Genomic DNA, 23694 nt, shown 5'->3' with positions numbered 1-23694 from the left:
GTGAGTTTATTAACATTATTGCAGAGTGCCCAGTTTGAATAGCATTGAAATATCATGTGAGTTCTGTCTTGTGGGTAGATAAATAGGGGATCCTGGTGACCTGGATTATGCCTGTTTATTCACATGAAACTGACGGTGGAAACAGAGCAATTCAGCCAAAGTTGTTCAGTAGCTGATTGCTTGATCACATCTGCCCTGTTTCTGCACTATGGCTTGTGAGTACAGATATAAAGTGTTCTCAAAGGGCACATGAAAATCAATATATCAGATTCATTAACAAAAGTCAATGTCTTACCTCTTGTAATGAGAACTCCTCCATCTTTCATTAACAAATTAAAGTCACAGTGGTTATATAGCTATTTTTCCTTTTAGTTTTCCTTTGAGGAAAAATCTCTGAAGACTCTAGAGATTCAGATGTGAATTCAAAGGCACTGTGGAGCATCATTATTTCCTGTAGTGGAAATTGAGTAGTTCAATTCAGACACAAAAACAACTACACTTTCCAGATTCTGTCAATACTCAAGTGGTCAATTTATTCTTTTGTTTTATCTAGGTGTTCATGCATACTTCTATAACCTTTGTTTGGTAATTATTAGAGAACATAATCTAATAATTTCTTATAAAAATATAGGTTCCAAGTTTGCTATGATATTTCTGATTAAGAAATATTCAGTACTAAATTTCAGGTATAAAATGTTAACCTTAGCTTTTTTCTATTCAATATTGTTTATTGATAAGTATTTTTCATTGATATATACAAAACATATCATTAAGAACCATCAGGGAATATGAGATATAGCTGGAGGTAAAGTTAAATTTTAAATAACAAAAAATTTAAAGACGTATATTAATTATCAGAGCAAAAGTAAGAAAATAAATGCCTTAAAAGTTATACAAAGAAGATAATATTAGAGGTAGTTCACCATTTTTATGGCTGAGTAGAACTCCATGGTTACATATACCACATTTTATTAATCCACTCATGTATTTGTGGGCACTTGGGTTGGAGCCGATTCTTCTATGTGAAGCATCACAAGAATGGAAGAACAAACATCAAATGTAGTCACCATTAAATTGGTACTAATTGATCAACAGTTATGTGCACATATGTAAGTAACATTCATCACGTATTGAGCAGGTGGAAGGGGAGAGCTGGGGATGGGTAAAATAACACCTTACAGGTGTAATGTGTCTAGGCAATTGCCATGCATGTAGCTCTGACGCATTGCAAAGGAAATTTATATACCAAAGTGTTTGTAACCCTGTAATATTCCAAAATTTTAAAAAAAAGAATTTGAAATTAAAAGTAGGTGTAGGTGACTTCTAGGTAAGAAATAGTCTTTCACTGATTGTCAAAATGGCAGATTAGGGATGACCTCCTGACTCTCTGCTCTTAGAGTGGGAGTTGAAGAAGCTAGCCTGAATCACTCAAGTGGATAGGTCTCCCACAGGATGAGCTTCATGGAATTGCAGGGAAGCTTCGATGGGCAGCAGTGCTGGGAAAAGGAGAAAAGTGACTCAGTGGATTTGCCGTGAAGTTCCGATAATCCAAGTGGTACAGCGGGGATTGGAGTGTAAGCTGGCCACACTCAGCGGCCAGCCAAATGGCTGTGTGATCCATTCTACAGGGTGACAACTTGTCCTTCTCCAACCTCCACATCTACGTAAGCAGGGAAGTGCCTGACAACAGCATGAAGAGGTAACACAGACGGGCAGGCAGGTTGGAGAAGAGGCAGGAGTGGAAAGTAATTTGAAATCTCCAGGGCACGGTGCAAGGTCGCCTTTGCTGGGAGATCTATAAACACTAGCAGCTTATGCCTTGCTTGTGAAGGGACAGAACACTGAGACAGATTGTTCATTTGACTTAGTTGTCTGGTGGACTCAGGCGGCCCAAGCGCTTATGGGGAGGGAGCGGAAGAGGGGGTGAGCACCATCCCCTGTGGACCCTCCCCAAGGCCCACCCCCGGCCCAAGCCCCACCTCCAGGGATGCGCAGAAAGTTTTCACCCCTTGGCGGAACTTGTCCGCGGACCCCAGCCGCTTGAGCTTTGCTGGTGAAGGGGCAGAAGATGGGGACAAGTGCCATCTTCTGCAGATCCTCCCCAGGGGTGACACACAGAAAAGGCATAGTTTTCACCCCTCAGTGGAGCCTCTCAGTGGTCCCTGGCAGCTCAAGCGCCGCCGGTGAGGGTGCAGAAGAGGGAAGGAGCTCTCTCCTTGGTGAAGCCTCCTGGCAGATCCCAGTGTCTCAAGTCCCACCAGGAAGGGGAGGGAAGAGGGAAAGAGATTAATCCCCAGGTGGTGTCCCCGGGTGAGGTCAGGCAGTTCCCCATTACACCCAACCACCTCTGCCTTGCTCCTAATGAATAGAACCCCCCAACAGGGTGGAAATAGGAAAGAGAGTAATTTTCCAACTCTGACGTGGGACAACTGTACCCCCAGCACATTCTGGGATTTTGAGATAGGTGCTTCTCTCCAAAACTACAGACTCCACTCCTGGGTGGAGTAGTGAAACAAACCATTATTCAAGCTGAAACCAGAGGCTGGTCTTCGATCTCCTATTGCTTAGTATCCATTGCTGGTCTGTTTTTCACCAAAGGCCCAGACCCCTCCTCTGAAAGGGTTTAGTAACAACCTCTCTAGACAGATACCCAAGCTGAGACAGGAGCCGATATCCTGGAGGTGACCTGGAAGACAGGGTCTTCACCCAAAGGATCAGCCCCCAGCCCTGGCAACACCCAGTAATGAGGGAGGCTGCTTTTAGGGCTAAGGCCCGCCTGGGTTGCAGAAGGTCCTTGTCTGTCACCAGGCCACTGGTATTCCGTAGGGAAGGACCTGACCCCTCATATGCAGGAGCAGAGTTGCCAGGCAGGTCGTTCTCTGTTCTGTGTCCCTCAATGCCCCTGGGCAGGGCAGGGCCTCTTTAACAGCCCTGAGCCTTTTACTTCACACCATCCAGATAAATTCCATCCTTGGAGGGGTGGAGTAAAAAGAGTTGATGCCCTACTACAGCGAGTCGGTTTGGATCATCTGTTAAAACTAGAATACAAGGGCTTATCCTTGCTATCCAGGCAGTTGCCAAATTATAGACTTGCATTCTGAGAAGGAGAATCTCAACGAGAATCCCTAACAATTGCACCAAAAGACACTTTCCACCAGGAGCTGCCACACATATGCAGTGAATGAATAACTTTTTAGCAGCTCCCCTCTAGACACAGATCAAACAACCTCTGAAGTATAATCTCTTAAGCTTGCCGATACCTATTGCTTATCTCACCCCAACTAAATAGGTAACAGGGCCCAAGGATCCCCTGGGAGAGGCACGGCACTCACAAAGGCTGAGAGTCCTGTTTACTACATTTAAGGGTTTAGAGCTCATTACATAGGTATTGGAAAAGCTTGACAACTGACTTCTACTCGCAAACCACAAGCATACCTCATCAGAGTGCCTCTCTCCTCATACAAGTAGTTGATAGGGGAATCATGCTCACAAGAGGGATTTAACTCCAGGGAGTCTAAGCAAGGGTTCCAATCTCATTAATCTCTATTAAAAGATGGTGAAGACAACAGGTCAAAGATAACCCAACAGGCTCAGACTCCTCTAAGACAGTACAGGTCCATAGCACATATCCCCAGATCTGTTAAGGATCGTCCCTCTGGAATTCCAGATTTTAGCTCATAATCCAGTCCCTGAATCTCTGATCTTCAATAAAGCACCCAGATGAGAAAGAACTAGTGAAAATTTACAGGAAACATGAAGGACCAGAGAGAAAAGTCATCTCCAAAGCAAAATACTCATTCTCCATCATCTGACACCAAATTATATGCTATGAGTAAACTGACAGAGGAAGATTTCTGAATATGGATTGCTACAAAACTAAATGGAATTGAAGATAAAATAGAATCACAACATAGAGAAACCACAAGAACAATACAGGAAATGAATGAAAGATTCTCCAAAGAAATTGAGACTATAAAGAAAAACCAAGCAGAAATTCTAGCAATGAAGGAAACAATCAAGGATTTCCATAATTCAGTGGAAAGCCTAAAGAACTGGATGGACCATGCAAAGGAAAAAATCTTAGAACTTGAAGGTTATGCCTGTGCTCTAAACAAATCAGAGGAAGAAAGGGAACACAGAAATAAAATACAAGACCAAAGTTTAAAGGAAGTGTGGGATTGCGTTAAAAAGCCAAATCTCAGATTGATTGGGATTCCAGAAGGGGGAAGATGAACAGTCACAAGGGCTGGAAAACTTATTTCATGGAGTACTGGAGGAAAATATGCCAGGCCTGGCCAGAAATCTTGATGTCCAAGTACAAGAAGCACACAGAACTCCTGGGAGACTCAATGTGAAAAGGCAATCACCTTGCCAGGTGGTTTTTAGTCTGACCAAACTAAATGTGAAAGAAACAATTATCCATGCAGCAAGACAAAAGCAGCAAATGACCTATAAAGGTAAGCCTATCAGACTAACAGCAGACTTCTCATCTGAAACCTTACAAGCCAGGAGGGATTGGATGCCTATCCTTAATCTTCTAAAACAGAACAAAGCCCAACCTAGAATTCTTTATCCGGCAAACTTAAGTTTCATCTATGAGGGAGAAATAAAGTCTTTCTTAGACAAACAATAACTGAAGAAATTTGCAAAGACCAGACCATCCCTACAGGAAGTTCTCAGACCCACATTTCTAACCCAACAGGACAGTAGACACTCCTCAAAATAAAATTATCAAAGAATTAAAGTTTAGATCTTGAACTACATGATGGCTCAAGAAGTAAAACAAAGCAACAAGTCTCCACCCAACAATATGAATGGTAATCTTCCTCCAATTTCAACTGTCCTCTGAAGAGACATAGACTGGCAGAGTGGATAAAAATTCACAAGCCTAGTATTTTCTGTCTACAGGAAACACATCTAACCAACAAAGATGCCTACTGGCTAAAGGTCAAGGGATGGAAAACTATCATCCAGTCAAACAGGAGTCAAAAGAAAGCTGGAGTAGCTATACTATTTGCAGATAATGTAAGCTTTAAAATAGCGAAAGTAAAAAAAGATAAAGATGGCCATTATATAATGGTGAAAGGGAAGATCTAACAAGAAGATTTAATAATTTTTAATATTTATGCACCCAATACAGGAGCACCCAATTACTTAAAGCAAACCTTGTCTAATCTAAACACCTTGTTACATAATACTGTAATAGTTGCAGGGGACTTCAACACTCTATTGAATGATCTGGATAGATCCTCCAAACAGAAAATAAGCAAAGAAATAATGGACCTGAGCAAAGCCTTTGATCAAAAAGGTCTGACTGATCTTTATAGAGCATTCCATCAAATAAGCTTGAATTTACATTCTTCTCAACAGCCCATGGATCCTACTCCAAAATTGACCACATCCTAGGTCACAAATCAGATCTCAAAAAATTCAAGAAAATAGAAATTATACCTTGTATCTTTTCTGACCATAACGGTATAAAATTACAGTTCAATTCCTACAGAAACAATCAATCCCTCACAAAATCATGGAAACTAAACAATCTATTATTGAAATATTATAGGTAAAGGAAGAAATTCAGAGGGAAATCAAGAATTTCTTCGAACAAAATGATAGTGGTGATACTTCTTACAAGCAAAAGCTTACCTGAGAGGAAAACTAATAGCAATTAACACTCACATCCAAAAAATAGAAAGCTTAGATATTGACAACCTAATGAATAAGCTCAAGGAATTGGGAAAAGAAGAGCAAAAATTTTCCAATCCAAATAGAAGAAAAGAAATAATGAAGATCAAAGCAGAGCTGAATGAAATGGAGAACAAGAGAACTATACTAAAGATCAACAAAACCAAAAGCTGGTTTTTGAAAAGATAAACAAAATCGATAGCCCTCTTGCTAGATTGACAAGGACCCAAAGGGAAAGGACTCTAATAAACTCAATAAGAAATGAAAAAGAAGAGATCACAACAGACACCACAGAAATACAAAACATTATATTTGAGTATCATAAAAAACTGTATGCCCAAAAACTACAGAACAAAGATGAAATGGAAAAAATTCTTGGATTCATACAACCTCCATAAGTTCACCCAGGAGGTAACAGAATTCCTAAACAGATAAATCTCAAGCTCAGAAATTGAAGCAGTAATTAAAAACCTCCCCAAACAGAAAAGTTCTGGGCCAGATGGCTACACTTCAGAGTTCTACCAAACATATAAAGATGAACTCATACTTATACTACAGAAACTATTCCACACCATTGAGAAGGATGGTATCCTTCCTAACTCATTCTATGGAGCCAATAACACCTTGATACCAAAGCCCGGAAAGGACACAACAAAAAAAGGAAACTACAGATCAATATGCCTCATGAATACAGATGCAAAAATCCTAAATAAAATTTTAGCAAATAGAATTCAGCAGCACATCAAAAAAATAATACACCACGACCAGGTGGGCTTTATTCTAGAGATGCAACGATGGTTCAACATATATAAGTCTATAAATGCAATTCATTTCATAAATAAAATCAAGAACAAAAACCATATGATTCTGTCAATAGATGCAGAAAAAGCATTTGACAAAGTCCAACATACCTTTATGATAAAAACTCTTAACAAAATAGTCATCGATGGCTCATACCTTAAATTTATCAAATCCATCTATGACAAACAAACTGCTAATATCATTCTAAATGGGGGAAAATTGAAATCTTTCCCTTTTCGATCCAGAACTAGACAAGGATGCCCACTATCTCCTCTCCTATTCAGCATAGAGCTTGAAATCCTAGCAATAGCAATCAGGCAGGAGAGGGGTATTAAGGGCATTCAAGTGGGGACAAATGAAATCAAACTCTCACTCTTCGCTGATGATATGATATTATACCTAGAAAACTCCATGGACTCTTCCAAGAGACTCCTAGACTTGATAGCCAAATTTGGTAAAGTTTCAGGTTATAAAATCAATATACACAAATCAGAAGCATTCATATATGCCAAGAACCATCAAGCAGAAACTCAAATCAAAAATGCAATACCCTTTACTATAGCCCCAAAGAAAATTAAATATCTAGGAGTATACTTAACAAAAGATACAAAAGATTTATACAAGGAGAACTACAAAACACTAAAAAAAGAAATTGCAGAAGATTTAAACAGATGGAAAAATCTATCTTGTTCATGGATTGGTAGAATCAATACAGTTAAAATGTCAATATTCCCTAAAGTGATCTACAGAATCAATGCAATCCCCATTAAAATACCATCAGCATTCTTTACAGATCTAGAAAAAATAATTCTCACTTTGTATGGAACCAGAAAAAAACCTCATATAGCCAAAGCAATCTTAAATAAAAAGAACAAACTGGGAGGCATCAGTCTTCCTGACTTCAAACTGTACTATAAACTGATAATAGTTAAATCAGCCTGGTACTGGCACAAGAACAGAAGCATGGATATGGAATATTCCATGCTGAAATAGATCTGAGATACCAGAGATGAAACCACCAGTATATAGTAATCTAATCTTTGATAAAGCTGACAAAAATATACAATGGGGAAAAGAATCTCTCTTCAATAAATAGTGCTGGGAAAACTGGTTAGCTACATGCAGAAGAGCAAATCAGGATCCCTACCTCTCACCTCTCACAAAAATTCACTGAAGATGGATAATAGACTTAAACTTAAGGCATGAAACCTTAAGAATCCTAGAAGAAGATGTTGGGAAAACCCTATCAGACATTGGCCTAGGCAAAGAATTTGGGGGGAAGACCTCCAAGGCAATCACTGCAGCATCAAAAATAAACAAATGAGATCTGATCAAATTAAAAAGTTTCTGCACAGCCAAGGAAACCATCAGTAGAGCAAATAGACAACCCACGGAGTGGGAGAAAATATTTGTGCTCTACACCTCTGATAAAGGTTTAATAACAAGAATCTATCTAGAACTTACAAGAATTAACAAGAAAAAATCAAACAACCCCATCAAGAAATGGGCAATGAAAATGAATAGAAACTTCTCCAAAGAAGACAGAATAATGGCCTGCAAACATATAAAAAAATGCTCCATATCTCTAATCATCAGAGAAATGCAAATCAAAACCCAATGAGATACCACCTAACACCAGTAAGAGTGGCCTATATCAAGAAATCCCAAAACAACAAATGCTGGCGAGGATGTGAAGAAACAGGAACACTCTTACACTGCTGGTGGGACTGCAAATTAGTGCAACCTTTGTGGAAAAGAATTTGGAGATACCTCAAACAGCTAGATATAGATATACCATTTGACCCTGCAATAGCATTGTTGGGCATCTACCCAAAAGAGCATAAGACATTCTATTATAAAAACATCTGCACCCAAATATTTATGGCAGCACAATTCACTATTGCACGGTCATGGAAACAACCCAAGTGCCCATCAATTCATGAGTGGATAATTAAAATGTGGTATATGCTCACAGTGGAATATTACTCAATTCTAAGAAACGACAGTGAGCTAGCACCGTTTATGCTATCCTGGATTAAGCTTAAGCCTGTTATCCAAAGTCAGGTGACACAAGATATGGAAAATGGGCTCCACATCTACTCGCCATCAAATTGGAACTGACTGATTAAAACTATGATTCTCAAATGGTGGTAATGTTCACCAGGGATTCAGGGGGCGGGAGGGGGGAGTCTCAATCTTAGGGATGTGATGAGCATTTTGGAAAGGAAGAGCATAACTCTAACCCTTCTTAGGGAGAGGCAAAGATATACAATGTAACCAAAATGTGAAAAAAACCCACAACTTTTTATCGGGTGGTGGGCAGGCTGGAGGGGGGAGGAGGAGAAGGGTGTATACTTACATAATGTCTGTAGTGCACACCACTTGGGGATTGGACATGCTTGAATCTCTGGCACATGGTTGAGGAGGGATGGCAGGGGCAATATTTGTAACCCTAACAATATTTGTACCACCATAATATGATGAAATAAAAAGAAAACAAAATATCTTCACTCATCCAAGGGTTTAACCTAGAATGTACTGCTGTAAAAGAAGTAATATTTGTAACATTTGTACCCAAATAATATGCTGAAATAAATAAATAAACTTATAAAAGAAAAACATTTAAGAGAGAGACATTGAAGACCTCTGGAGATTACTGAGTAAAATAAGAGTGAGACCACAAACAAGTCACTGAAAAGGTTTTTCTTCACAGTTTCTAAGAGACAATGCACTTTGATTATCCTCCTGGAAATTATTGCTTATTTTTGTGACACTTGGGCCCTAGGGAATTTAGGAATTATCATTCTAGCAAAATAAGTCAATAATTATGACCTGACAGAGAAATTCACAGGACAGGTAGAGACAACTCTTCTTGTTCCCCTCTAAGGAGCCATGTCACTATGCCAGAACCAGAGGCCAGGAGCACAGACCAGAATTTTATGAGTCCACAAAACTCATTCCCAGTAGGTAAACTTTCTGCAAGAATAACGTCTCCAACAATGTTATTATTTGGTTCCACTTTGTCATTTCCTCTCAGAATGTGCTCAGTCATCACTATAATTAGCAAGCTTACCTCAGGATAAGCTGATTTTGAAAATGGACACAGTGTAAGGGTTTAGAAATATACTAACCTTAACTTACTGTAGAGAAGAACTTGTGGCAAGAAATGAATAAAATTTGAGAAGATTTTAAGCAGATTAAGTATATTTTCATGTGAAACAATGTTATCCTAATTATAAATTTATTTTATTAAAGAAAACTCCCCGTGAACCACTGATTTACTATTTGATAAGAAAATCTAGCCCGTTATATACTAAAAATCTTCACACTTGATAATGATGCATGAACAGATACATTTTAATCACATTCTATTTATTTTACTATGTCATTTATGAGACATTACTGTAAAAATTCCTACAAAATAAAAAATGTCACTAAGAAAATATTTTTCTTCCAATCTGTCTTGTCAGAGCCCCCTTGATCTCCTTGTTCCTGATACTGTAGATGAGGGGGTTCAACATGGGAATCACCACCATGTAGAACACAGACACCACCTTGTTCTGGTCAGTCGAGTAGCTGGACTTGGGCATCACGTAAATGAATGTAATGGTTCCAAAGAACAGAGTGACCGCAGTGAGGTGGGAGGTGCAGGTGGAGAAGGCCTTGTGGCGCCCCTCGGTGGAGCGCATCTTCAGGATGGTGATGAGGATGTAGATGTAGGAGACGGCTATGACAAGCACAGTGACCACAATGATGGAGCCAGCAGTAAATGAGGGAACAGCTGCAGGGACACTGGTATCAAAACAGGAGAGTTCAATTAAGGGAGTAAAATCACAGAAAAAAATGATTGACTTGATTTAGGCCACAGAAAGCTAAAGAAAGGAAGGAAAAGGTAAAGGAGCAAGCATTAAGAAAACTGCCTGTGTAAGCCACTATGAGTAACTGGACACAGACTTGTGTGGACATTTTGGTTGAATAAAGCAGTGGGTTGCAGATTGCCACAAAGCGGTCATATGCCATGACGGCCAGAAAGAAGCATTCAGATGTTCTGAAGAAAGCAACTGAAAAAAGCTGGATGGCGCATCCAAGGTAGGAGATTGTATTTCTCTCCACTAAGAAGTTCACAAGCATGTTGGGGGTGACAGAAGATGAAGAGCCTATGTCAGCAGAAGCCAAGTGGCTCAGAAAAAAATACATAGGGTGATGGAGCTGGGAGGAGATTCTGATGAGAATGATTGTGCTGAGGTTGCCAGATATGGTCACCAGGTAGATGCACAGCATGATTATGAAGAGGATGACATGAAGCACTGGATCATCTATTAAGCCCAATAAAATGAACTCCCTCACAGCAGTGTGGTTCCTGTCCACTGGGGAATCCATGAGACAGTGTAGCTGATGCCAAAATGAACCTGTGACGAGAATAGTACAGTTCTTATAAATTTTTGTTTCATTTTTATTAGTACACATGGGAAGATATTCAAGTTCCAGTATATTTTTACCTGAAACTGTGAATCAGTCTGTGCTTTGAAAATTATTTTTATCATGAACACCAGAAAAACTGTCTTCAAATAATGTCCTTTTCTTGTCATATTGTCTCCAATAAGGCAGTTTAAAGTGGCTTTAAATTGAAAGTATAAAAAGTATAAGACAGATGAGAATAACAAAAAAGATTGATGAGTATATAAAAAAAATAAAAATATACATATAGAGTTTTTAAATAAAGACTTGAGTAATAGCTAACACTTTTTACATGCTTACTAAATGTTAAGCATAGGGATAAGAAGTTTGTATCCATAGTCTAGTTCAATTTCCATAAAATAATATTAGTTTTATTATTATTTTATAGATATATAAATTGAATGTGAAAGATGTTATGTAACTTGTATAAGGTAACATAGCAAGTAGTAGAATCAGAACATAAAACTCAGGAAGTCTGACTGCTTATTTCTTTACTAAATACACAAGTAAAGTTAAATAATACCATTAAGTCCAACACACCTGACACCAAGTGGATAATAGTGTACTTGTGATGCCTTCTGGCATCTAATGTGTAAAACAGGCACTTGGTTAGTAACACATTTCACAATATCTATCAGTTAAATAACAGCATTTTTAAAAAGGAAGAAATAAAATAGATTTTGAGTCTATTACCAGAAGAAAAATTCAAATTACTATTATGAATGAGGTCACTTATTGTAAATTCATTAAATATCTTTAAAATATTTATAATTAAATATGTTATTGTTTTGTTTTTCAAGTAGTTTGAAATATGAATGTAATCAGTATTAAAAATATGATTAATATTTAGAATGTAATTAAAATATATTTATTTGAATAAATCACATAACTTCCTACTATAACAATGAGTTTCAATTGGGATTTTGCAGAACGAATAATATTATTTCCAACATAATATATAGCTGAATAAAGTATAGCCTAAAAACTTAAGAAGGATCATCCAGCTAGTGGCCAGGTTGACCCTTATCTCCAAGTTTTCTGACTTTATGTCCCAAACTGTGTCTACTATGTTGTTGCTTTGAAGCTAAAAGCATTTCGGTCCATAAGCAAAGTAAGCCTTTATGCAAATATTTCCATCATCTTTACATTTTTAAATCCTTAATTAAAATCTTTATAATATCTATAAGTACCCAAAGTGTCTCAAAGCTAATGAGTTTATTAACATTATTGCAGAGTGCCCAGTTTGAATAGTGTTGAAAGACCATGTGAGTTTTGTCCTGTGGGTAGATAAACAGGGGATCCTGGTAACTTGGATTGTACCTGTTTACCCACATGAAACTGAGGGTGGAAACAGAGCAATTCAGCCAAAGTTGCTCAGTAGCTGATTGCTTGATCACATCTGCCCTGTTTCTGCACAATGGCTTGTGACTAAAGATATAAAGTGTTCTCAAATGGCATTGAAAATCAATACATCAGATTCATTAACAAAAGTAATCTTACCTTTTGCAATGAGAACTCATCCATCTTTCAGTAACAAATTAAAGTCATAGTGGTTATATAGCTATTTTTCATTTTCATTTTCCTTTGAGGAAATATCTCTAAAGACTCTAGAGATTCAAATATGAATTCAAAGGCACCATGGAGCATCATTATTTCCTGTAGTGGAAATTGAGCAGTTCAATTCAGACAAAAAAACAAGTAATCTTTCCAGACTCTGTCAATACTCAAGTGGTCAATTTATTCTTTTGTTTGTATTTAGGTATTCGTGCATAGTTCTATAAACTTTGTTTAAAAATTATTAGGGAACATAATCTAATAATTTCTTATAAAATATATGTTCCAAATTTGCAATAATACTTCTGATTAGGAAATATTCAGTACTAAATTTCAGGTATAAAATGTTAACCATAGCTTTTTCCATTCAATATTGTTTATTGCTAAGTATTTTGTATTGATATCTACAAAACATATCATTAAGCACCGTCAGGGAATATGAGGTGTAGCTTTAGGCAAAGTAGCTTTATGAGGTGTAGCTTTAGGCAATTTTAAATAAGAAAAAATTTAAAGAAAGATATATTAATTATCAGAGCAAAAGTAAGAAAATAAATGCCTTAAAAGGTGTACATAGAATATCATATTAGAGGTAGTTCACCATTTTTATGGCTGAGTAGACCTCCATGGTATACATATACCACATATTATAAATCCACTCATATATTTGTGGGCACTTGGGTTGGAGCCCATTCTTCTAAGTGAAGTATCACAAGAATGGAAAACCAGACATCAAATATACTCACCATTAAATTGGTACTAATTGATCAACAGTTATGTGCACATATGGAAGTAACATTCATCATGTGTCACACGGGCGGGTGGGAGGGGAGAGTTCGGGATGAGTAACTTCACACTTTACAGGTGTAGTGTATCTGGGGGATGCGCACCTATGTAGCTCTTATTCAGGCATTGCAAAGGCAATTTATGTAACCAAAGTTTTGGACCCTGTAATACTCCAAAATTTAAAAAGTAGGAAGGTCAAATTAAAAGAAGGTGTGGATGACTTCTGGATAAGAAATGGTCTCTCACTGTCGATGCCTCAGTGTTACCTCTTTAGCAGCATCATACAGTATAGGGGGCGTTGGTGAAATACAGTTATTTTCAAACCAAAGACTCTGTTCCACCCTAATTCTCTTGCTAATCCTAATTTTAGAATCTCTTCTATCATCCCTTGAAGCCCCTGTTTTGAGGAAGTGGCTTTACCACCACTAAGATAATTTGAGCCAACATTCATGTCAGAGCTCACTTTATGCCAAGAACTATGCTTAACAGTTTTCTCCCATGTCCCAGTGGAATCAAGACACTGTTGGGACACCAGTGACCTTGATCATAAAACCAGGAAGCAGGACATCCAGGGGAGAATGGGAATTTCTTTACTGTAGGAATACATGAAGGGAATCTAAAATGATAAATACCTGGTTTATGATAAAAATATATATTTCTAGAGATCTATTGTACATCATGTTGACTATACTTAATAATAATACATTATATACTTGAAAATTCCTAAACGAGTAGAATATATGATCATAAAAACTTATCAAGCATGTAAAGCATATTTTGATTCACCTGGTTTCAGAATGTATACATATATCAAAACAGCACATTACACCTGATAAATATACATAATTTTTATTTTTTTCATTATTTTATTATTTCATTATTTCATTATTTTTATTTCAATTATATCTTAACACAGCTAAAAATATATTTCTCTTAATTACTTTAAAATTAATACAACTTACCAAGTGAAAACTTTTAACAATGACTTGTGAAATCTTTATTTATAGAAATATAAGACATGTGGTATGACAAGTATAACATAAACGTGGCAGGAAGATATGAAACATATAAGGTCTCAAACAATTCCTACTCCCATCTTATTTTGTTCCTCTCCATTCTCTTTTCCACATTCCCTTTTTTTTTTTATCTTCTCTATTCCTTGCCAGAAGGAGGTAGAGAAACTTTAATTGATTTCAAGTTAATTGGTGATTACTATGCTTGACAGGGCTATTGAATTATTCTTTCTTCTTTTGATTTTTTGGCATATTAAGTTACTGCTAGACCACAGTTCCTTGATTTTTGCTTTGGAGATGCTAGAAGATAAATTCTATGAGGAAAGGCATTTTTGGACATTTGTCACATATTTATGAAAGTCCAGGAAAGTGCCCAGATATAAGAGGTACTCAATATAATTTTGAATTACGTGAATGTGTGAGTGAATGAATGACATTATTAAAGCTCTAGGTTACTATTGCTAGTATTATGGTTAAATGTTTTGTGAAAAAGATGTAATCTTCACTTATTTCTTCATAATGGAGGGAAGGTGTGAAGAAGAAAGAAGGTATTGAAGAAACTATGAGTACAGATAGCTGGAAATTAAGAATGTTGTCACTTTCTTATTGTTGGTAGAAAAGTAACCCAGAAGACTAAATGGGAAGGGCATTGAAAAACTGAAAACAGAGAATAGAATGGCAAACTCAAGGCAAAAGTCAGACATGGAAACAGGGTAAGCCTTGGGCAAAACAAACAGAAGATCTGACACATGTTCTATGGTTTGCTCTCCATTGGCTGCCATAGTCATTGAGAAGAGTGCAAATAATGTCATATGGACATATCTCTGTCAATACTGTACTTGAATAGCATGAGAAAATCATAATTCACTATTAATATATATGAAAATAAAAGTATCACAAAGTCAAAGGCTCTCATCCAAAATCACTGAAAAAGATTGCACAAACTACACATACCCTGATATCCTAGAGATTTCCCTTCTTGGAGAGACTTGACAAGAACTTGTAAGTGTGCCTGTGAGCTTGTGTGTGCAGATGTACTATGTGATTAAACTCTCCTAGATTCTCTGATATGACCATTCATAGGGCAAGTGTTAGTTGATACTACAATAAATAAGAGTAGTATATAGAATGTAAAAATGGTAGTTTCTTTCTTCTAGACTCCTCACAACCACTGCTGAAGCTTTAAGAAATTTTGGGTTTTTTTTTTTTTTGGTTTTGTAGTTGTTTCATTCATAATGTTCATATATCTTAATGATAATAAACAGGCTCATTGTTTGGGGTATCCCTGTAGAAGTTAAGCATTTAATTTAATCTTTCACACTCCAACTCATTTCAAATGAGAATCAGTTACGGTGTCTTCCTCTGAGAGGGACATAGGAGGGAATATTTAGGCTCAACAGTTGAGGCTGGCAACATTCACGAGGAATGAGAAGCAGACAGGTCCAGAAATCAAATTCCTAGGACTCTCCACCTGGCAGTGCATCCTAAGTCCCTATGTCAGGGGCAATGGAGGTAGAGAACATTACTAATGGTAAATGTTTATAGCATTTTTGACCAAAATTGAGGGTTCTGAGGCAGAAATAATTTAATAAAGGTTTTTTTGAAAACAAATATGAAGATCCACCCAGGAAAACACACCAATAGAGTTGGGGGTGTTCCACAGTCAGTCACAGGTGAAAGGTTTTATAGGAAAATGTAAAAGAAGGGAGGAGACTCCTCATACTGGAGTTGTCTTCCTTTCAATGATGGGTACAATACAGAAGTTATGACCATTATCAACAGATTACATCATGCAGTCTAAAAAATCTACATGCAAGACAATCAGTAGAACTTCATGCTTCAGTTGATATTAACATAAATCTGTCCTATTCATGTCAGCAGGTTATACATTGATCAGTACATGTACAGTACATGAGGAATTTACCGTTAGATTCTTTACTCAGAGGCAATATGTCACATGACCTCCCCAAGGTGCATTAATGTGAAAGCTTGATTAAGGTAATCTGACCTGTAGGTTACCAGTATTTACATAAAGGTAAATGGATCATCAGAGGTACAAAGTTGAGCAAACTATGAGAAACAGCCAATGATTGAGGAAAAAACAACATCATGAAAGATAGACATCAAATGATCACCTGAAGATCTAGCTCCAAAGGAAACAGAGTTAAGATCATTGTAGTTATTCTAGTCTTTATTCTAATTAATATACTCAGAGGGATATAAGAAAAAAATACATACAAAAAAACTTTAGATACTGGAAAATAAAAATCTTATTGTTGAAATAAAGAAGCAAACCCTTAACAGATGGGTTGAACATCATAATGGTCCAGGGAGGTGAGCTGGGAAGCATAGCTGAGGAATACACCCATGATATAACACAAAAGTTCTAAGAGATAGAAAGATTTTTTAAAAAGGTTGAGATATGGAAAATCGATTCAGAAGTTCTAACATGTACATAGCAGGAGTCCCAAAAGAGAGAGTGAGAGTGGTGAAGTGGGAGTAGAGAAACAACACCTTATGAAATAATTGGAGAAAATCTTTTAGTGTTGAATAGAGACAAGGGTTCTCAGAGAAAAAGGTCTTCCTAAGAATCAAGTAAGAAAAGTAAAAAGAAAGCGCTACCCCCAAAATTATGTAGTGGAATTACAAAAAAGGATTATAAAGAATATCCTGAAAGTTTCTATAAATAATAATTGCCTACAAAGGAATAAAATATTGACACTAGACTTTTCATCAACAGCACAGGATATAGGAATAGAAAGAAGCAATTCTTCCAAGTTGTGAGGTGGAGAATAATTAAGTATATAGAATCCAGTACCCTAATAATATGTGATTCAAGGAGGAGTGAAAGTAAAGACACTTTTATATCATGGCAGGACTCAGAAATTTTACTACTTACAGCATTATTCTTCTGGATGAAAAGAGAGAGAACCTAGGGGGACACATGAAACACAAATAGCGGAGTGAATAGAGAAACAAATAAAAGTACTTTATTAGTCTAAATAATTGTTGATCAAAAAATAATAATTTTTAGCTAAATTTCTTGAATTTAACAAACAAGATGGGGAGTGGTAAGAGCAGGAAGGGTGATAGGTAAAGAGGTGCTAATAGAAAATGTAAAACTTTAGGAGTTACAACTATTGGAAGAATGGAAATAAGATGCATAAATTCCATATTATTTGATTAAAAGTAGTACAAAAATTAATTTGATTTAAACAAATATTGATAGTAAAACAATAAAAAGAACATCAAAAAAGCATAGTTAATGGAAAACAAAATTAGATCACGTCACAATAGATGGTTGACACTACCCACAGTTTAAGGAATGGGGAAATGTGTACTTTCAGTATTGCTGGGAAGTAAATTGATAGAAATACTTTTAAAATTTTATAAAAAGGGAGAAAAAAGTTTTATAAAAATACAAGGTGTTATTCAAAAGAAAGTTGTAGCAGTCTTAATAAAATTTATATACCTAATAACATTATGTTGAAACATTTAAAGCAAAATCTAATAGGAATACGAGAAATTGAAAAATCTACAATCATAATGTGAGACTTTCAGAAACTGCTAAGTCAAATAAATAACAAAAAGTTTCATGTAATAGAATATTAGCACAAAACATCATGATGCTGGTTTTCTTTAAGGGGAATTTGGCAGTATCTATTAGAATTTAAATTGTGCCAACATTTCGACCCAATTATTCCACTTCTTGGAGTATATCCAAGACAAATACTGATACAATAAAGCATTAGTAGAAGCATAGTTAAATAAATACTAATTAAGTACTTTGGAGTAGTATACATCATTGCAAAGCTTGAAGGAGATCAATACAACATGGAATCATCTTAAAACTATTATTGAGTGAAACAAGCAATTTCAGAACAATACAAACAGTAATATCACTCATAAAAAACCACGTGGTAATTAGGAAAAAAGAAGAGATCCTTGGCTTGTCTAGAAAGGGAGCACTGGGACTGAGATAAACATGGGATGGGGAAAGAAAGAAGTATCTTCAATAACAGGATCTCTGTCTAGCTCTAGAGTCCAAGGTTTTAGAAAGCAAAAACGAAATTATGTAAGTGGGAAATGCCAAAGCTGAATGGAAATGTAGGTTATCTTAATACAAAAAAAGGCATTATGGCTCTTCAATGCAGCTCTCTAAGTGTGACTAATTATAAACCACATGACAATGCTCAAGAAAATAGTTCCAGGGACCTGGTCATAGCTGCTCCTCGGAAATGGCACAGGTGATTGCAGCCATAGCTCAGAATAATTATGTACCTCCACATGAAGCCCCCAAACTAATTAGATCTATGCAGTTGTAATAACCATATACAAATAATGAAGAGAATTAATGAAACCCCTGAGATCTTAGTGAATATCTCAGCCATCATAATGGGCTGTGAATACATAAACACATCTAATTGTCTCAATCTTACTGGATTTTCTCTCATTGGATTTTCCATAGTATGTTAAACCTGTGCATGTCTGGTGCTCAAGTACTTTTGGTCTTATATTACAAATGGTCCTAAATCTTATATAAATAAGCCCTGCTGAACAGGGATGATTACTGGAGTCTGTCATTATATTTGATCGGTAGGTAACATTCATTCTTGGTTCTTGATATAAAAATGTCTTTTGCATTTGTAGTGAAAGATAATAGTTTCTTATTTGAAGTAGATTCTTATATATGGATTATTCCTTCACTGCCATTCATTGCTAGATGTTTTAACATAAATCATTTCATATTAACATAGTGGCCATGTGAGGTAAATATTCCTATATCTCAATTGTAAGAAAAATGAGGCTCAGAAGGATTATGTAAATTTTCCAAGATCACCTGGGTAGTAAGTGGGAGATTTGGAATTTATTCCCAGAACTTTGGGCTGAAATTTCATTTTATTGTCATTATAGCACTATATGTCATGCCTCACATATCATACTAGTTGGCACTAATGTCGTGTTTTGAATTCATTTGGGTATTTCATGTATATATTTTCATATAAAAATATAAGATTTATTCCATATTTGTGTTTTTTAAACCTCTGACACAAGCCTGGGAATAATTAATAAAATCAGAGACTTAGCATTCTTTCACTATATCAAGTTAATTCATGTGATAAATTGATCAAATCACATTGAATTAATCGTCACTGCATAAAGCATATTTATCATAGTCAGATTGACTAAGGATAGAGAACTGCTAGTTACTCACCTGTATATTTTGTAAAGAGGTATTTTAAATGTTATGATCTTTCAAAAAGTAGCAAATATTCCATTTGGCTATTCAGGGGACTTACACATGGTCAGTTCAGTTCCTCTAGAAAACAATAATAAAACTTCCTCTTCAATAAGCAGGCTTCTGATATTTGATAGTACATTGAAAGTATTATTTTATATTTGATAGTAGTTTTGGTTTCTTTTTTTGAGAAAGGGTCTCACTCTGTTGCCTGGGCTTGAGTGCAGTGAAGTTATCATAGCTCACTGCAACCTTAAATTCCTGGGCTCAGGTGGTTCTCCTGCCCCAGCCTCCTGAGTAGTTGGGACTACAGACACAGGCCACTGTGTACAGCTAATTTTTCCTTTTTTTAATTTTTGATATTTTTGGTTTTTTGGTAAAGATGGGCTCTTCCTCTTGCTCAGACTGTTCTCCAACTCTTGGCCTCAAGAGATTATAGCTGTGAGCCACCACACTTGCCTCTTTTCCTCTTTTCACTTTCCACCTTCTTGATCCTTTATGGTATCATGCTTTCACTTGTAAACAGAGTATAAAGATTTTTTAAATCCAACATGAACACTGTTTATCTTTTGACAGACCACTTTAATTTATTATGATTGCTGATTTCTTTGGATTTCCACCATCGTATTTTGTTATTTCTATTTACTTGCTTTCTATCTACTCTCATTGATTTCTATTTTTTTTGCTTATTTTGCATTAAACTAATTTTTAAAATCTTTTTATTTTTGACACCAGTTTGAAAATTATGTATTCAATTTCTATTCTTTAACACATCCCTAAACTTTCAACATACTCCATAGAATTTCAGAAATATCTTTATCCTTCTCTCAAAACAAGAACCTTAGAATTCTTTAACTTTGTGGTAGACAGAATTCTAACGATAATCCCAAAGATTCCTATCCCCTGACTTTTCAATTAAACACTAATCTGGATGCTGCTATGAAGAGATTTTACAGATACAATTCAAGTCCCAAGTCAGCTAACCTTAAAACATGGAGATTTTCTGTATACACCTGACCCAACCAGGCAAACTCTTTATAAACAGAGCATGTTCTCTGGTAGCCAAGAAAGGAATCAGAGGGACAGGAAGTACAGGAAGGAATTGGTATGTTGCTGCTGGCTTTGAAAATGGCAGGGGTCATGTGACCTGGAATACAGGCGGCCTCTGTAAGCTGATAGCCAGAAAGGAAAGGGAGACCTCAGCCCTACAACAGGCTGGATTCTGCCAACAGCCTGACTGGATTTTGCCAACAACCTGAATCAGCTTGGAAATGGATTATTTCTCAGAGCCTCCAGATAAGAGTCCAGCCAGGCTGACACCTTGATTTCAGCCTTGTGAGAACCTGAGCAGAGAAGCCATCTGAGTCAACCCAGACTTCTGACCAAGAGAACTGTGAAATTATAAATGAGTATTGTTTTCACTGCTAGGTTTGTAGTAATTTGTTATGCATATCAATGGAACACTAATTCATACTCCTTTCAAACCACTTACCATTTTATATGTTATTATTTAATATATTCATTTCCCCCATTTAAAAAAACTTAATAGACTTTCTTTTTTCAGAGCAGTTTTAGGTTCAAGCAAATTTGAGCAGGAAGTACAGAGAGTTCCCAAACACCCCCATACGACACATGTGCAACCTCCCCCCGCTATTGGCATCCTGCACCACAGTGGTACTTGTCCCCGGGCTGATCATTAAATTTCCAATCTGATAACTCCAATATTCCAGCCAAATGTTACTCCAGTTTTGGTGCTTGATCAGTCTCTTCAAATGGTGTTATAAGCCTTTTATTACACTATGTAAATTTTTTAGGCATACGGGATGTACTGGATAAAAGTAACTTCAGTAAACAGGACTTTAGTAACACAGTGGTACAGCGTGGTGGGTAGTGAAGTGTTCTGCAGATTTACGGTTAGCTTTCAGTGTTTGGTGAGCCTGTGCCCCTGGGTTGTGAATTTCTCCAGTGCGTCTGGCCCTCACCCCTATGGACAGGATGGCTGGAGGGGGCTGTTGTGTATTTTTATTCCTCAGGTAGGTTTGGCTCTGATATAACCCAAGTAGGTCAGACTCTGGGAAAATAGTTTCTCCTGAGGGCAGGCCTTTCTAGGAAGAACAGAAGTCTCTGGCATATTTCAAAGTAGTTAGTTTTTCCCTCCCCTTGTGGAAGCCTGAGGAAATTTTTCTCTGGTGATCACCTTGAAGACCCGGTAGAGTTTCCTGGAGGTAAAGCTCAGGCAAGTGTGAGGGCTCCACTAAAACCCTGAAGTCTTCCTCTCTCAGACTTGTCCACACTGAGCCTCCAGCAATTCATCAGTTACGTTCCAGGTTTCCCCCCCAGTACTGGCTCCTGCAGTGGTTTCTGTTTAAGGATCTGCCTGTCTCTCCAACTTGGGGCAGTGGTTTGCCCTGTCTGTGTCCACACTCCTCTGACAGATCTAAAGAAGAGTTGTTGATTTTTCAGTTTGCTCAGCTTTTTACTTGTTAGGATCGAGTGGTGACTTCTAAGCTTCTGACATGCCAGACTGGAAACTGGAAGTCTCACTTGGCATTATTTTCCCCAAAATCAATCACTGTTATTATAATTATTATGCACTCAATGTTTATGTATAATTATCCATATATTTGCCAATATATTTACACACTACTTATTCTTGCGTATAAAGATCTTCCTTCTGGTTCATTTTATTTCTCTCTTTACTTTTTTAGAGGTTCCTTTAATGATGTTCTGTTTGGTAAATATTGCCATTTTTTCTTTGCTTATTCTTCTCATTTGGTAAATATTGTGGTAAATATTGCCATTTTTTCTTCCTTTATTCTTCTCATGCTGAATTACAGATTGCCAAGGATCTATAGATGATTGGAGTTCTGCTTCAGATCTTGCTGGTCATTATTACATCACTATTTTTCTCTCAAGCCTTTTAACTTTTAATTTATTACTTTATTACTTCAGTATCTTCTGGCTTCTGTAGGTACTGACAGAGTTTGCTGTTAATCTAATTGTAATGTCTTCATTGTTTATTATATTTGAACATGGACTAATTTAAGTGTTTTTTGTTTGTCTTGGTATTTTTTTAGGTTTACTATATGAGGATATTTCTTCATTTACTCTACTCACTATTTGTGTTTTCTTAGCCATTATCTATTTTAAAAATTGCCTCTCCCCTATTTTTCCTAAGTTTTTTTTCTTCTGAAACTCACATTTAATGTTCAAATCGGCCTCCTCATTCAATTTTCTATCTTAATGTTTCTGTCACTTATTCAGTTATTTTGCTTCTCAAAATGACTGTTTTCTCAAAAACACCTTTACATCCATTTCCAGATTACAATTCTTCTTTTCAGCTCTATCTAATCTTGTACTTAACTATTTCTTGAGTTTTAATTTAATGACGTTTTCCATTTCTAGTAGTTCTTTTTCATTCTTTTATATAATTTTCTTTTTAAAACAGTATCTTGATCTATCCTCTGATTTTTAATATTATATTTTATTTCTTTAATAATTTTAAGTAATCATTTTGTATTCTGCTTTAGATAATTCTCCCATCTGGAATCTTAGGAAATAATTCTCCATTTCTTATTTGTGCTAAATCTTGCTCACAGTGGCTCATTTCTTCTTGTGTGTGACAATTTTGGACTGTGCATTCAACTTTGGTGTGGCTTTACTAATGTGTGATCTTTTGGGAGTAGTATTAAAGGTATCTATCCATATAGGACTGGCATTACTCTTTTAGGCAATGTTTGGATATCTATTGCTGATAAAATACACCAAAACATGGCTTTGAAGACCCATTTTATTTATTCTTCATAATTTCATGGATCAGGGAGTTGAGAAGGACTCATCTAGGTTTGGCTTGGATCCATGTGGCATCACTGGGGGCAGCTGTGATTACAGAATCCACTTCCCAGATGGGGTCTCCACTCTCATGCCTGGGCTGGGCTAGTCGTTGATGGGGAGATATCTGCTGGGAGCTCAGTTGAAGCTGTCGACTGACATTGTGGGCAACCACACACTGTGAGAAATGAGAAGCCTAAGCCATCTCACAGCATGGCAGCCGTGTCCCCAGAGAGGTGGTCCCAAGGATGGGTGTTCTAAGAATCCAAAAGGGAAGTTACAAGGTTTCCTATGACCTAGCCTCAGAAGTCCTTAGATGCCTCCTTCATA

The 23694-nt window shown here is 36.6% G+C and overlaps 1 pseudogene; it reads right to left on the bottom strand.

The window, feature by feature from the left end:
• Positions 1 to 9920: 9920 nt before the first annotated feature.
• LOC105859902 (olfactory receptor 5P6-like) lies at positions 9921 to 10866 on the bottom strand (annotated as a pseudogene).
• Positions 10867 to 23694: the final 12828 nt, after the last annotated feature.

Source organism: Microcebus murinus, chromosome 4 (genome assembly GCF_040939455.1).
Source record: "Microcebus murinus isolate Inina chromosome 4, M.murinus_Inina_mat1.0, whole genome shotgun sequence".
NCBI lineage: Eukaryota > Metazoa > Chordata > Mammalia > Primates > Cheirogaleidae > Microcebus > Microcebus murinus.
This window is presented reverse-complemented; position numbering and strand designations above follow the sequence as displayed.